Source organism: Astatotilapia calliptera, chromosome 2 (assembly GCF_964374335.1).
Source record: "Astatotilapia calliptera chromosome 2, fAstCal68.1, whole genome shotgun sequence".
Classification (NCBI taxonomy): Eukaryota; Metazoa; Chordata; class Actinopteri; order Cichliformes; family Cichlidae; genus Astatotilapia; species Astatotilapia calliptera.
Window position 1 is genome coordinate 20,756,213 of NC_137423.1, and position 15,659 is coordinate 20,771,871.

At 40.1% G+C, this 15,659-nt stretch overlaps 1 protein-coding gene and 2 long non-coding RNA genes across 7 annotated transcripts in view; 2 read left to right on the forward strand and 1 right to left on the reverse strand.

Moving 5' to 3' along the window:
- il1rapl2 (interleukin 1 receptor accessory protein-like 2) overlaps positions 1-15,659 on the forward strand; it is a 486,207-nt gene that overhangs the window by 367,025 nt on the left and 103,523 nt on the right. The gene's annotated exons all lie outside the window — the stretch shown is intronic.
- On the reverse strand, positions 2,856-4,696 carry LOC113033066 (uncharacterized). Of its 2 annotated transcripts, XR_003273999.2 has the most exons (4): positions 4,497-4,696; positions 3,571-3,760; positions 3,198-3,432; positions 2,856-3,105 (listed from the first exon to the last, which is right to left on the reverse strand). It is a non-coding gene; the product is annotated as an uncharacterized LOC113033066 (long non-coding RNA). The 2 variants fall into 2 exon arrangements; XR_013911312.1 differs by lacking the exon at positions 3,571-3,760 and having other exon boundaries at positions 4,497-4,694.
- Positions 7,326-8,883, forward strand: LOC145430956 (uncharacterized). The gene is made up of 2 exons (XR_013911315.1): positions 7,326-8,369; positions 8,450-8,883. It is a non-coding gene; the product is annotated as an uncharacterized LOC145430956 (long non-coding RNA).

Below are 15,659 nucleotides of genomic sequence, written 5' to 3' on the forward strand. Positions count from 1 at the left end.
TTGAAAAAAATTGAACAAATATGTTTTTTTGGGGGGAAAGGATGCCGAGAGAAAGCATCTTCACTCTGAAAAGGGCGCGTGAGAGAGAGAGATATTATTTTAATATTATTATTTATTTTGCACATAAATATCTGAAATCAGAGTGTCAGTCAGAGTGATGCTTCATTAGGCTCCTACAAAAAGTTTATTTGCTCACGTCTTCATTGCTAGTAAACACACTGCAGCAGTCCTGAGGGCAGCAGCCACACAAAGCCTGAACAAACAAGTCCTACATCTCCTGCTAAGTACCAGCGTCCCTCTCAGGCATCGCAGTGGTCTTCAGACCTGCTTGTCCTGGAGCTGTGGAGCAATACGGGGACTGAGCCCTAGAGAAGAGGCTCACTTTAGAACTAATCCACTGAGGCAAAATCCAGTGGGGAGGTTTCTCTGGTGCTAATGGGATGTTGGAATGATGAGCGTGCTGCCTGTCACTTCATTTCCTCAGCAAAATCATCATCTGTGTTCACTGGAGCATGGTGAAAATTGGCACCCTAAAGGCAGAATATAAAGCTTGACAGAGAGCCATCTTTTGTCCTTCTCGTGTTGTTTAAGGGCAAAACATAATCTCAAGTGTCTTTACCTCAGAGGCAGTTGAGATTAGTCCTAAACAGACAATCTTGCTTTTGTTGTTTGTTTGTTTTACTTCAATCACGGCGTTGTGGTTCGCCAGTTTAGGACTGACCAGCAAACAAATGGACAAAGAAAGAGTAAAGCAGTACTGGGTCCAAGAACCTTTGTGTTACAGCGTGTGGAAGATCTTTTTGAAGTGTGTGCCGTGCAGCGATTCCTTCTTTGTGTGTCTGCTGCTTCCAGCATCACAATTACAAAAAACTACAAAAACTGCTTTCACAGTGTCACACATGTGTATGCAAAGATGTGTGTCTGATACAGTGTGAGGATGGGACGCTATTACTTCCAGTATAATATGCTAACCAGTCATATGCCTCCCTTAGAATATTTTTAACTGGAATAACTCCCACTGTTGGAACTTCAGGTTCAGGTGATGGTTATGATACCATGTTCTCGACTGCAGTGATCGGGTTTTCTGTCAGAAGTTCAGCTTCAAATTAACATAAATTATCAAATTAAACAATCACCTGGACTCAATGCAGTTAGGCATGTACAAATGTCAGGATGAGCAGCTGACGTTCAAAGTGAGCATCAGAATGTGGAAGAAAGGTGACCATTTTGAACATGATTTGGTTTTTGGAACCAGAGTATTTCAGAAACTGCTGATCTGCTGGGATTTTCCTGCAGAACCATATTTAGAGTTTACAGAGAGCAGTCTTAAACTGAGAAAACACTGAGTGAGCGGCACTTCTCTGGGGGAAAATGACATGTTGATGCAGAGGTCAGAGGAGAATGACCCGTCTGCTTCCAGCTGATAGGGAGCCAATTATTCAAACAACCACTCATTATACCCAAGGTATGCAGAAGATCAGATGAGATAGAACTGCAGGAGACCTAAATGGAGGAAATTTAGGATACTTGTGCTCAGAAAAATATGAGATAAGTGGAAAAACATTCCCATGGTCTGATTTTCTGCTGCTACATTCAGATGGTAGGGTCTGAATTTGGTGCAAGTAAATATGAAAGACTGCATTCATTGTGGCTTCTATCAATGGTTCAGACTGCTGTTGGTGGTGCAATGGTGGTCTTAGTACCAACTTAGCATCATCTTTATGCTACAGCCTAACAAAGTGTTGGTGCAATCCAATGGAACACCGTGAGGATGTGATGGGACAGGAGATTTTCATCATATTGTAGATTTGCAGCTGACTAACCTGTGTGGTGCTATCATCTCAATATGAACCAAAACTTCTGAGGACTGTTTCTATCAGCTTGTTGAAGCTACAGTATTAAAATGAAACCAGTTCTGGAGGTACAAGCAGGTCCAACCTGGTACTAGCAAAGTGTGACGACAGATCTAAGACCCCTGTCATTGTGTCCTTAGTGCTCTTTTCATGGAGTTAAAGCTATCCAATAAAGCTGCCAGAATCTATGTTACACCACCTTAGAGCCTTTTAATAAAACTCTTTCATAATTTCTGTCTGCTTGTAATGAATATTGTTAGATTATTTGCCCATGTCTTGCCTCTGTCTATTCTTTTTTTTTTTTACATAACTGCTTTCTTTCTCCCTGTAGCATCTTTCTCCATTTCTTTCTGTCTCTGAGCATACAGATAAGTGAATATGAAACAGACATCATTATATTTCCCAGTCCTTTGCAAACACAAATCTTACACCCCTCAGCTAAGCAATGAATATTTTCTCTGTTTTACACTCCTTGTTTTTGAGCACACACACACATACATCTACACGCGCGCGCACACACACACACACACACACATGCACTATTCAATTCCATTACAAAGAGCACTGTCATCAGTTTCTCACTTTCGCAGTAGTGATTCCTTCATATTGTTTTAGGAGCATTATTTAGATTTTTTTATAAACATCTTCAGAAAACTTCTCTTTTGCACCTCAGCTACTTCTTACTTGAAGTTGTTTGTAATGTTTAGCACTTTTTGCCACGCAGATGCTGGAGGATCTGGGATGTACTGTAATGACTCTAAGGTTAAACAGTTTGTAGAAAGTACTGTGCAAGCTCATTTACATTACAGGTGCTGTAGTCAGCACACACTGGCTTAGCTACTGACTACACATGCTAATTATCCAGAGATTTCTATTAGCAATTCCTGTGAATCAACTCTGAGTCATGACCTCCTCTTTAACATGTTTGTTTTTCCGAGCTGCACAAAACTCTCCAAGGGATTTTTCTTCAGTCAGTACTGACAAACTGGACAAACTAGTAGATTTCTTTTTAAAGGCAAAACATGTTTTTTATTAAATATTTCAACCAGTTAATCAGCTTTCTTGAAATTTGATTCATATGTCCAGGGGCTAAGGTGATAATCTGTGAAGTATTTCTGCTGGTGAGCTTCCCCAGTCTGCCATTCAATCCAGTGTATGCCGTGGAGATAAACACTCAGCATGTCAGGTAGTAATATTACCACATGGTCCTGCCCCCACAAATTAATGCTTGTCCATTCAAAGAAACATGATCCTGCGTGGTCCAAAAGAGAAGAATTACTGGGTTTAAACAGAGAGATCTGAGTTCTTTGTGAAACTTCATGAGCATACTGAAGCAATAATTACATGGGCAGCAGTACAGCAGTAACAGTAACAAGATCCTGGGTTTGAATCCATCAACTCGCTCGGCCTTCCAACGTGGAGTTTGCATGTTCTCCCCGTGTTTGCGTGGGTTCCCTCTGGGTACTCCACAGTCCAAACACATGCAGTTAGTGTGGTTAGGTAAGCTGGTGATTCTAAATTGCCCACAGGTGCGAATGGTTGGATGTCTTTCTGTTCCAGCCCTGTGACAAACTGTAACCTGAAAGAAAGAAGGAAAGACTGAACGTTTTAGCTGCCTATTCTCAAACTGCCAACTTTCACAATCTATTCATTGGAGCCATTGGAACAGAAAAACACTGCTTGTTTTTTTAACAAAGTTAAAAGGACTGTCACTTACGTAGCAGTGCTCATGTGAATAAATGCATGTAAAGTATCTGTCGTTTTCATCAGTGTTGATCCTTTTGATGCTGCAGGACTTTTTGTAGACGCGCATCTATTGAGCACCATGCATAAGCACACACTGTATGTGTGGTAAGGTTTTTTAACTGATCATCAGCAAATGGATGTTCACAACATGTTTCACAGAACTGAGAAAATAAGAGCCAAACAGTAAAAACATACTGCAAGTTACTTCAGTGCTGATACTTTACTTAGTTTAGAATACAAGCGAACAAACTGCAGATACAGTAATAATACATCAATAGCAAATTATGGACTTAGCTAAACTGAACTGGAGCCACACAAAGTCCCAGATTCATATCTTTAGTTAGCACACGATTAAATGTAGGTAGTCATCAGAATAAACTATTTATGCCCCAAAATAATAACTTTAAGTCATTTCAGTGTTTATATTTTTCCATTTTGTGACATGGAAAATTTACACTGTAAAATGTCAGATTTGATTAAATTTGGTCCAATGACATATGTTCTGCCCTCGCACTTAACTAGGCAGACAGACAACCATCATCCCATGTAGAAAAACCACACCGTTGTTCCTTTCTGGTGGATTTATTTGATTGGATGCATAGCATGGCTTTGTCGAAATACATGAATGGATGAATGGTAAAACTGTACACAAACACAAAATATCCCATGTGAGCTAATATAAGCAAACATTCTTACAATTAGAAGATGCTATGACCTGTTACTATGCAAAGCAAAGCAGAACGTAACAAGCTAACGTTAGCGGTTAGCTAGCGCTAATTAGCGTTTAGGCTAATGACTAATAAAGCACATCATTGAGTCAATTTGCTTTCTCAAAATATCACAAACAACACACGGCAGTTAGTGCTAACATAAAACACAACAATACTGCCAACTTACAGACTGTGCTGGCTTAAGAGGTAGCATAGGCAGGCACAGGAGTAGCAAACTGTCCTTCTCCCGTTAGACAGGAAGTAATGAGAAGTAGCACTTCCGGTAGAATGTCAAAATAAAATGAACAGTGTGCCAGAAACGAATAAAGATTGCATGAACTTGTATAACACTACATAACATGAGTGGTGACTCTTAAGGAGCCAGAACAACATATACATGATTGATATACATTCAGTTTATACCAAGCAAAATTTCCTTAATGAATAATTATTTGAAATAATGAAAATAAAATAAATTTTCATATATTTCACTTACATTTCACTCCAAATTATTGCTTCATGTTTACGAGTGCAAATGCATTTTTTGCAGTGTATGGAGCATTACAGTAGTTTTAGTTCAATCTTAATAAATATTGCAGGACTAAACTTAATACTAAAAAAGTAAGCAAAGCTCGAGTTCAGACAATAATTCTGATGGCTAAAGAACCAAATGGGACAGGCAAAAAAAAAGCTTGAGTTCCATAAATACAATCAAAGAAATTTCTCATGCTTTATTATTTACCCTGAAAAGGTGTAGTGTTGCAATAGTGAAAAAATATTTTGTATATATTATCGCCTGTATCTCTTAACCTCTCTAAATTTGTCTCTCTTAGATGAGTCATAAATAAATGTTAAAAGAAGACGATTAAGTAGAATTAGAAGCAGCAAAACAGGAAAAACTGTTTAGTGAAAAAAAGAGATGCATGAATATAATTCCCAGGAAAAGGTTTGATTTTAAAGCAGAGGTTATGATGGTGACAAGTAATTTAATTTGATATTATTTGACATGGATAAATTGGGTCAATATTACAAAGAGCTGCTAAACGTTAAACTGTGGCTACACGTCTCTCTTTGTACGTCCCTCTCATGGGTTATAGGTCTGGTTAAATGACTCTGAAATGACAGAACCAATTAATTTAAAGAATTTATACACGGACAACCATAATGAAAGACACTCCTATAACTCTTATCCAATTTGTGCATGTGGAAACAGCTACCATACAAGATGAACGCAACTGTCACACCTGTGAGAAACAACAGACGTTGTTGCCTTTGTTTTATTAGACCATTTATAGTGCTGAGAAAATAAGGCAGAAGTATGACTCTTACATGGCACTCAGTTCTTCTGGAGTGTGAACACGACACTTTCCTGACTATTTCATGCCTGTGTAAGCACTCCTCGAGATGTATCTTTGAGTGTCTGTGACTCAACTGCTGTATGATGTGAAGATGAAACCCAAGAGGAGCTGGTCTCCACTCAGGAAGTATCTGTACTGTGCAGACACGGTGTAGCCTCAGTTATTGTTGTTGGTCTGTGATGCCCTGTGTTCCATGGCCCTTAAGTGGCTGAGACGAGCACAATGAGTGCATGGTTGTGTCAAAAAACACACAGCAATCCACAAACAGTGTTTACACAATTTCCAGGAAAGGCAAACTCGCAATGAAAAGAATGAACCGGCAGTTTTCCGTTAAATCTCTGCTGCTCATTTAGCATTTCATATCACCCTCTGCAAATCTGACTGCATGAGAGTCTTTTGGCTGCTCTTTTATCTTTTCCTTATGGCACAGGATCACTGCTAGTAACACTTCTCATTTTAGATTACCCGAGCCTTCAAAGCCACAGGCTTCAACCTTGCTTGTCAGTGTGGCGACTCCCACGTGGATCTCCTCGTTTGATGGCATAACCACTCATTTAAACAATTTGTTGTTGGCGTTAGCTCAAGGCTAAATAAAAAGGGTCTGTTGGTGCCACAGTGCTGGTATGAATTTGCACAAGGTAACACACAAACCTTTAATGAAAGGTATTCAGACATCAGCAGCAGTAGACACAGCTAGAACCACTTGGACAAAGTTCAAACCCCCCTCTGTACCGAGCATGTGTGTGTGCTATCAGCAGATGGGGACAGCGGCAGGTTGTATGTGCGGCTGTGCCCACATATGTGTGTTGTAGGAGGTCCTCAGTGCTTCCTCAGTGCTCTTCATAAAATGACCTCGGGAGTTGTGGGTGTTGACATTTTGGAGCCTAGCCAGCCTAAGAGCTCTCTAAACAGACATAACGCATCGCTGCAAAAGCCCTTTGTGACCTGTAAGGTATCCGTGTGTGGGTGGGGGAGTTTCCATTCAAGCATCCCCTGAGAGCCTTTGAGCTTCTTCTAAAAACTTTTCAAGCTTCAGGTTAGTGAACTTACTGGAGCAACGTAGTTGTTAAAATGTAGCATGTTCCTCGTAGGAGTTTGTGGAGCGCAAAAAGGGGCTGAAAGACTGGATGTAGTCAAAGGAAGGGGGGAAAAAGCTTGAGATGAATAGCATTATCACGTCATGGCTTGCTAAAAGTTTGACATTTTGTGTACAGCTTGCTCTACAACCCCCAAGTCGCCACTTGGCCTTCTCAGTATTACAGATAACTGTGGTCACTAAAAACAAACAGTCAAAGTGAGAAAACGTGTTAACTTTTGTTCTCAGAATTTGTCTCAGTAGTCTGACTATCCAGTTGTTAAGTGATGATGTATGAAACCTGCTTCCAGGTCCGAACTACTCTGTGTTTATTAAGGCTGTTGTGTTTTTAACATGTTTTAATGCTTTGTATCTTGTTCTATTTAATCTCAACAAGCCCCTAAAAACAGTCAGTGATCACTGTCGGCCTCTCTCAGTTTTTATCATCACTGTTCATTTTAAAGCTCAGTCTTTAACTACAGCCCAGCCCCTGCAGCAGTATATTAATGACTAACCTCGTATTGTGGATGGATTATCTCAGTTGTTCTCCTGACTGAAGTTTGGTCCGTTTACAGCATCCTGGGCCCTGTTTCAGGAAGCCGGTTTAGTGGAAAAACTGAGTAAGTATACCCTGAGTTAACGAAAACTCTGGGTTTTCGGTTTCACAAAGCGAGTTCAGCTGAAGCCTGAGTGAGTCACTATGACGACACACGCCGTGAAGCTAACCTGCCCCCTAGCAGGTTTACTACAACTAACCCTGACTGTCTCCGCCCCTTTGTCGGAAACCTGACAGTAGGAAGTGTCAGACATGGCGTGTCCCTTCCTTGAAGAGCCAGTAGATCGTGAAGCCCAAATTCTCCGCAGAGCTCTCCGCCGGGAGAGAGTGATCAGAGCGCGTTTGGACATTTTATCATTTCCTGATGATTGTCTGTGCGAACGTTACCGTTTCTCAGCACAATCTATAATTTATTTGGATAACATCCTCAGGCCATATATTACGCATGTGACACATCGCGGACATGCTCTCAGTTCATTGCATATTATTTGTATTGCACTTCGGTTTTTTGCAAACGGGAGCTTTCTGTATAATATTGGTGAAGCTGAGCACGTTTCCAAGGCTACCGTCTGTCGGGCAGTCAGGAATGTTACAGTTGCACTGAAACGTCTCCTGTACACGTTTGTGGTGTTCCCCGGTCATAGACCCACAAGATTCATCAAAGAGGGATGCCACAAAATTGCAGGTATCAGGATGACCAAAACTTAATTTATGATGTGGTGATACTTGAACTACTACTTAAATTTTACATTTATTTTCAGGGTTCCCAGGCGTGATTGGCTGTATAGATGGCACTCACATTCCAATCATTGCTCCTTCAGTAAATGAAGGAGACTATGTGAACAGGAAGTCTTTCCACAGCATTAATGTACAGGTACATAGTTCCCTGTAGCATTTCAAACTAACAAATTATTTCATCATAGTAATGGATGCTAATTTGTGTTCTCTGCACTGTGAAGATCATATGTGATGCTGCCAACATTATCACAAATGTGGAAGCCAAGTGGCCAGGCTCTGTCCATGACTCACAAATATTCCGTGAATGTACACTGAGCACAAAATTTGGACATGGTGAGTTGAGAATACTTTAAAATATATAAAGACCAATTGCTTCAGGGACATTTGAACTGAAGTGTATCCTTCTGTCTTAGGAGAGTTCACTGGCTACTTGCTTGGTGATAGGGGGTATCCATGTTTACCCTATTTGCTTACCCCTTACTCTGACCCTGAACCGGGCCCACAGCAGCGATATAATCTGGCTAATTGCAGGACAAGAGCCAGAGTTGAAATGACTATCGGAATGCTTAAGGCCCGGTTCCAGTGCCTGCAAAGACTCAGGGTCACCCCAGAAAGGGCATGTGACATTATTGTGGCATGTGTGATTCTTCACAACATTGCCACAATTAGAGGAGAACACTGTCCTTCTGAACCAAACAGCAGTGATCCAAACCATGAACATCCTGACCCTCCCACGGACATACAAGATGGAAGAGCAGTCAGAGACACCATATGTCACAATCATTTCTTTTGACCCATCACCTCAACATGTTGAAAGAAGAATAAACAGATTTTTTGTTCAACTGGCTTTATTGGTCGCCTGTGTTTCCTGTACACAAAGTATTAAAAGATGTAAACCTCATAAAGTGTCTCTGTTGCTTCCTCCTCTGTAACAGCTGTCAATGTTTCTTCATTATTTTCCTGTAGTAAAGAAATTAACAACATTGCTGTTCTACTGTAAACTCATATAATCTGTGGAGTATTACTCACAACTGCATGTTGGTCTGGCTCAACAGGAGGCTGCACCAGATGCAGTACACCATCAACTGATAGAATATGAGGTTTATACAGGTCACTTATAACTTACAAGGGACCAAATGGCAATTAACAAACATACCAAGCACCTTACACTTCATTGTCATTATGCTCTCAAAGACAACCAAGACTGAGGCAAGGCAAAATCAGTAGGAAAATAACTTCACTACAAAATAATCCATTATGGTAAAGAGTTTATCAAATGAATGAGTAGCACTGCGAAGGTGACTGTGAAGAAAGGATGTATGCACATCATGTATTATTTTGAATTTACCCCCTATGTAGGCACTTGTGTCTTGCGGGGTTATTGACTCAGAGGATGTCCCCGCAGAGATGCCATCGGCCACAGGGCGCCCACTGTTTTGGCTGAGGGCCAACTGCTCAGCCTCTGTGAGTGGTGGTGGTGGTGGAGGACCCCCACCTGTTTTTCGGGCCTCCGCTTTTTTTCTGTTGGCTATAACGGGTCACATTTGAGCATACAGAGTAAGCAAATATGTACTTGTAATGTGCTCAGATAATTTCAATAAGTGCTTACAGAAAGAAAATTAATGTAGCCTCTAACTGCAATTGATTTACATGGGACAAACAGACCAAGCACTATGGCTCATAATACAATTACACCTTACCTGTTTGGACTATATTTTTATATTTCATTTTTACTTGCTGCCAGGAACGTTTGGGGCCTGTTGGGTTGCACCTGCGCTCACATCACGTCACAAAATAAAATGTATAAAATAACAAATAAAATAACATATGATAAAATAACGTGTTAAATGGGTGGAAATCCCTAGATCAATGTTTAAATTAACACTCACGCATTGACTCTGTCGGCTATGTTTTGCCATGCATGCTCACTTTCTTTTGCAGCTGTCGCTGTGTTACTTTTTTCCGCGGAATTTGCATGTTATCTGCATATGCTGCCATCAGAATTTCGGCCTCAAGCGCTGTAAAATACATTGACCGCGCCTTCTTTCCCTCCGTCTCCATGGTGACTCGCTTAATCTGTGCTCCACTGATCAGGGCTTTATGTATCCTCGTCCGCGCGCTTCACTTGGGGTTAAAGCAACTCCGCGTTGACTGAACTACTTGTTATCAGCCTTTCTGAAACCGAATATTCCGAGTTGGACAGTTCGGGGTTACTCAACCCTGCGTATCGTTTTTCACTCTGAGTTTTCTAAACCGGCTTCCTGAAACAGGGCCCTGCCATGCGATTGCATTTGTCCCTAACCATCAGGAACCCTCACGTTAACTTTTATCGAGTGGGGGAAAAAAAGTCACAACACTGATGAATCCTTGTCTCAGTGCAATCCTTCACATCCTTTGGTTTCTATCACTTCTGCAGCTGTTGTCATTGCTAATGTATTTGCTTAGATTTTGTGTTTAAAATATTGCATTTTTCTATTTGGTGATGTTTTTAAGCTGTAGCATGTTTGACCTCTCAGGCTCACCAGAGAATTCTGGTAGAAAGAAAAAACAAAGTCATGACCTAAAAACATTTTTCAGTGGCACTAACCCCTCTATACAATATTGATACATCACAACTTTCATTAAAACTGAATAACGTGTAGCACTGCTTGAATAAAAATAAATGCTACAGACACATTTATATACACAATAAAAGTTGCCTGGTTGCTGTAGCTAAAGACTAAAAGACAAAGTTATTTAAATCCTCTCTACACTAGTGTCATTGATTTTCATAGATAATGGTATTCATTCTCCTGGTCTGCCCAGGTGGCATCAATAGTGACTTAACAATATTCAGCTTTTATATTCAGATCAATACATCCTAATCCCCAACATTGATTTTACATGCTGAATATGTATGTCAGTGAAATGTGCCCCTTGTCACTTTCTGTTTGTTGTCCATTTGTTCCCTGTGCATGTGGAACACACAGAAGATTATACCAGATCAACACATGAGCATTTCTTGGTATGGATGTGGGAGGCATGATACTGGGGTAGGACACACATTCTAAGTGTTAAGTGTGTTTACATTGTTCTTTGGTACCCAGTCTTGTGTGTGGTGCGAACAAAAAACCCTCTGTAATAACTTTGGATGGTGAACAAACATAAGTTAGAATAAATCAAGAAATGTCAGGGTTCAGATTCCCAGTCATAGAAAGTCCTCTGACGGGATAGAACCGCGACTATGTGTCTCTGTTAGGCAGCACCTACATGTTATCTCCCAAACTGCTCGTCCACCTCCTGCCTCAGTCGCCCTCTTGGGCTCGCAGCTTATGTACCAAACCTGAGGAAGACGTTAAACTGAGCTGGATTAAAATGACTTGTGTTCAAATCACAAATGCATTGTGAGTCATCAGGATTCTGCATTTACGAGCTTATCAAGCTTGTTTTTTATTTTTCCATTTGAAAGACACAAGCTGAAGATTTATATAATTTTTTGTAAATGATGACATATGTGTGCACGTGATGTACGTAGACGTATAGTTAAAGGTTAGGTATGACCTCTCTGCTGACAAAATATGTGAGTGAGAGACAGAGAAAAGGAGATTTTGTCACTGTCTGGACCCCACTCACCACTCTCACTGTTCATTGGCTCTCTCCCCTCCTGTTAATGTCTATGTGTATAAAAATGAAAAATGCATTAATGGCTGAATACGGCCTAGAGAGTGACAGTGCATTGACTGATGACGGAATGAACAAGCTCATTATTAAAGGTCTTATCACCCCTCTGCAGATGCACTTACACACATGCGCACACACACACATGCGCTCACACAGAGTGTGAGAGAGAGACCTCAGTTGTTCAATGTCATGAATGCGTTTGTCATCATAATCAACACTTTGGCCTAAAATCACCTTTTTGAAAAGTTTTAAAAGGACCTTTTGTAGATCAGTGTTGTCCAAAGTACAAAAGCTCAGATGTGATTTCTCTGTAAACACGTAGAGACACACATAATGGTGCGAGTGGTGCAGTGTTGGCGCTGCTAGTTTAAGTGAAAAAGACGTGGAAAGACAGTCGAGGAAGTCATCTTAATGACTGAATGTTGAAAAAATAAATCTGCTTGATGTATTTTCATCAGCTGTAATACAAACAAACAAACAATCATACGTTCATCTGCGATTATCAGAATCATCATTCAGGGTGTTACATTTTCGAACACCATCATGCTTTCCCAGTTTACAGAAAGAGGAATCTGCCAGCTCATACCAAACCTTCATGACAAACTTTATAGTCAGAGGCTGTTTATCTGTTTTTAAGGTGGTTACATCCTCATATCCCTTAAACATTCATGATGTTGTGATTATATAACCTGTAGGTAACTCAGAGTCATGTAGAAAATGGCAATTTAGATATTTATCTAATTACCAGGAAAATGGACACAGTCTAACAAGGTGCATGGATACAACACTAATGCAGCAGATATGAGAATAATTCTGCTCCATTTAAATTCAGACCTTCACATAGTTTTTCCAATTATTAATAATCAGTATTGACTGGTAATTATATATAACAGCTGGGGGAACTGCTTCCATAACAGTAATGGTATTAGCCAGACTCATTCATTATGATGCGCATAAAGTATAAATAAATATATCCAAATGCAGCTTAGTCTGTTTTTTTTTTCTTACCAAGCAGAGGGACCAAGCTAGACTTGACCCAAAATGCAATAGAAAATTTTACATTTTTAATACATTTTGAAGCAGTTACAGTAATGAAAATACATCAAAGGTGTCACTTTAGCTCATCGTGCTATTTATCCCCCCCCCCTCCCTTTTTTTTTATTTTTACCACGATTAACCAGATTGGACCAAAGATGTACGATGTAAATGTCTAAAATATAATATATTAGTTTTCTTTTTAATTTGTACCATCCTGAATGTTTTCAGCAAACACATATTGCCAGCCAGACACCAGATGATCAATTTTGCACATCCTTAAAGTTCATTTTAGTGTCATTATTTAACTATGGTAATGTTACTGATTGTCATTTTGTTAGCTAATGCTACAACTATTTCTATAGTGAAATCAGAAAACAGGAATATAAAAGTAAGAATTTATAATAATGGAAAATGGAAAAGCTTTAGGGCGCCGGCCCTTTGAGATGCCTGCACTAGACTTACCGCTCAATCTTTATCCCCACCCTCACCTGCTATCACGAGCTTTGGGCAGTGGCTGCTCCTCCCTTAAAGAGGCTGAGGAGTTCAGCCACATGTTTTTAAAGAAATGGAAAACTTTGTTACTGATAGCAAAGCAAATAGTAAAATCCTCCCTTTTTATGCTTCCCTTAACTTTATTTTATCGAGCTACCTTCCACCAACCGATTTCTGATTTCCTTATATAAACTGTTCAGTCATTATGTTCTTTTATTTTCTTCTACTTAATCGATTGCTACTTGACTTGCTTTTATTGTGTGAAAATAATTCAAGAAGCTGATGCTTTACTTTCCACTTCGGCATCTTGACGGTTATTCAACCTGTTTAATACGAGCCATTGTGAGAGATTGAAAGCACTTTAGTGTACAGATAGCAGAAAGATAATTAGCTTAATCTCCATGGGTGGCTGAGTCCCCTTCAGCCACTATGATGGAAATAGTGTGCGTTCCCATCCATGCTGTCGGTGGGACCAGCGGCAGTTAGGTAACAGTCCCTTAACTGATTTGAATCAACTAATTAGAATCACTAACTACACTTCCTCCCTCCCTCTCTCTATCACACACAGATACACATGTCTGTGTTTCAAACTGGAGCTGCAGCAGCCAGCTGTGCTCGTCGATAGCTTCTCGTTATTCATATGCCGCTTATTATCTGTTTTAGTGTTCAGCTCTAAATCATCGCGATTCTTTCTCTTTCAATAATTGTCTTACATTTCCTGCTCTCGCAGTTCTTAGGTATCATTTTTTGCAACTAGCCACAAGAGATCAAAAATCTCTGGGGGTCACAGTCTAATGGGTCTTCGTTGTGATCCTCAGAAGAGAATTTTACCTTCGACTGAGACTCATCGGCAGGCTTCAGTCACAGTTCCTGCATTAACGCCTGTTACAATTACATTTTAAATAAAAGGATGTATTTCATGGTATTTCTGTGATGTGTTAGTGAAAATGTGAATATAAGTTTTAAAGTTCCCTGAAAAGGTTTTGTAAAAAGTCGTTTTTACAGTTCACTGTATGTTTTTGTGTCGGGTGGCAATTCTAACACTGCAAAACAAACTATTTGAATAAACTGGAATTGAAATGAAATGTTCAATTTCCTTTCTGCAAAATGCAAAAGACAAAACGCCTAACCAGTCAGTTTTATAAGATGGAGAAAAGTAAAGTGACACTCTCTACACTTTCTGCCAGTTAAAACTGTTCACCTCGTACCTGTCATATCCAAGCTCGTCTGTGTTTTTCTTTTCATCTGCAAACCTCTCTCTCCCCTCCAGAGCCCTTCATTTTTAATATATGCCTTTAATCATTCAGCTCAATGTGCAGCGTTAAGGGAGAGCGTTTGTTTCCTCCATCAGGGTGTCCCTCCAGTGTGGCACTGCTCCTGAGCAGATGGTATCTGTGATAAGGACCTACAATGAATATGCATCCCTCACCTCGGCACTTGCACCGGGGTCACATTAAAGCCCATCGATCTCACACACACACTTGCTTTACACTGCGTCCTCCACCTTCGGGCCCGTTCCAAAGAGTGCTTGTTGCGTCAGAAATTGGCCTCGGCATATTTCACACAGCAGCAGATCATCACACTGACATTACAATAAAGCTAAACTGCCTGAGAGTCAGTTTTCTGTTACTACAAGGCTTTTTTTTCCCTTGCTACTGATGATGATTCACGCTTCACATTTTCTTGGAAGATCTTAAAAAGGTCTAAGATTGTGTATGTTTGGAACAACACTTAAAGCAGTGCAACACACTTAAGCAAACCAGATAGTTTGTTTATAAAAACATGTTTTTTATTTAGCCGTCCCTCTGATATACCGTAATTCCCGGACTACAGAGCGCACCTGATTAAAAGCCGCATGCTCTAATTTTAGAAAGAAAATCAATTTTGTACTTGTACAAGGCCGCACCGGATTTTAAGCCGTATGCGTTTCACTTGTAATATGAGATATTTACACAGAAATATTACACGTGAGGAATTTTAACGTTTAATTTAATCCGTAAGGTAACATAAACATGGTAACATAAACGTTATGGTAACATACAAAAATACATACTGCAAATGCTTCTTTTCCTCAAACAGCAGCTGTAACACGGCTTCCTGTAAGTATACGTACGTATCAGTAACACACAAATTACGTTGCTTATGGTTTTTTTACGTAACAGTGCACAAACAACATTACAACTCTTAACAACCGGTAAAAATATATACCGTGCACAAAAAAATGCATTAGCCGCACGCAAGTATAAGCCGCAGTGTTCACAGTGTGGGAAAGAAGTAGCGGCTTATGACCCGAAAACTACAGTAGTCATTTCAAATCCCGTCCATCCTGGTCAGTCTGTTGCTTTAGATCAGGGCTGTCCAACTCCAGCCTCTGACTGACCAATTGATATATGTCCTCTTCGTCTCAGCCACCTCTCTCAGCACTCCTGTCTG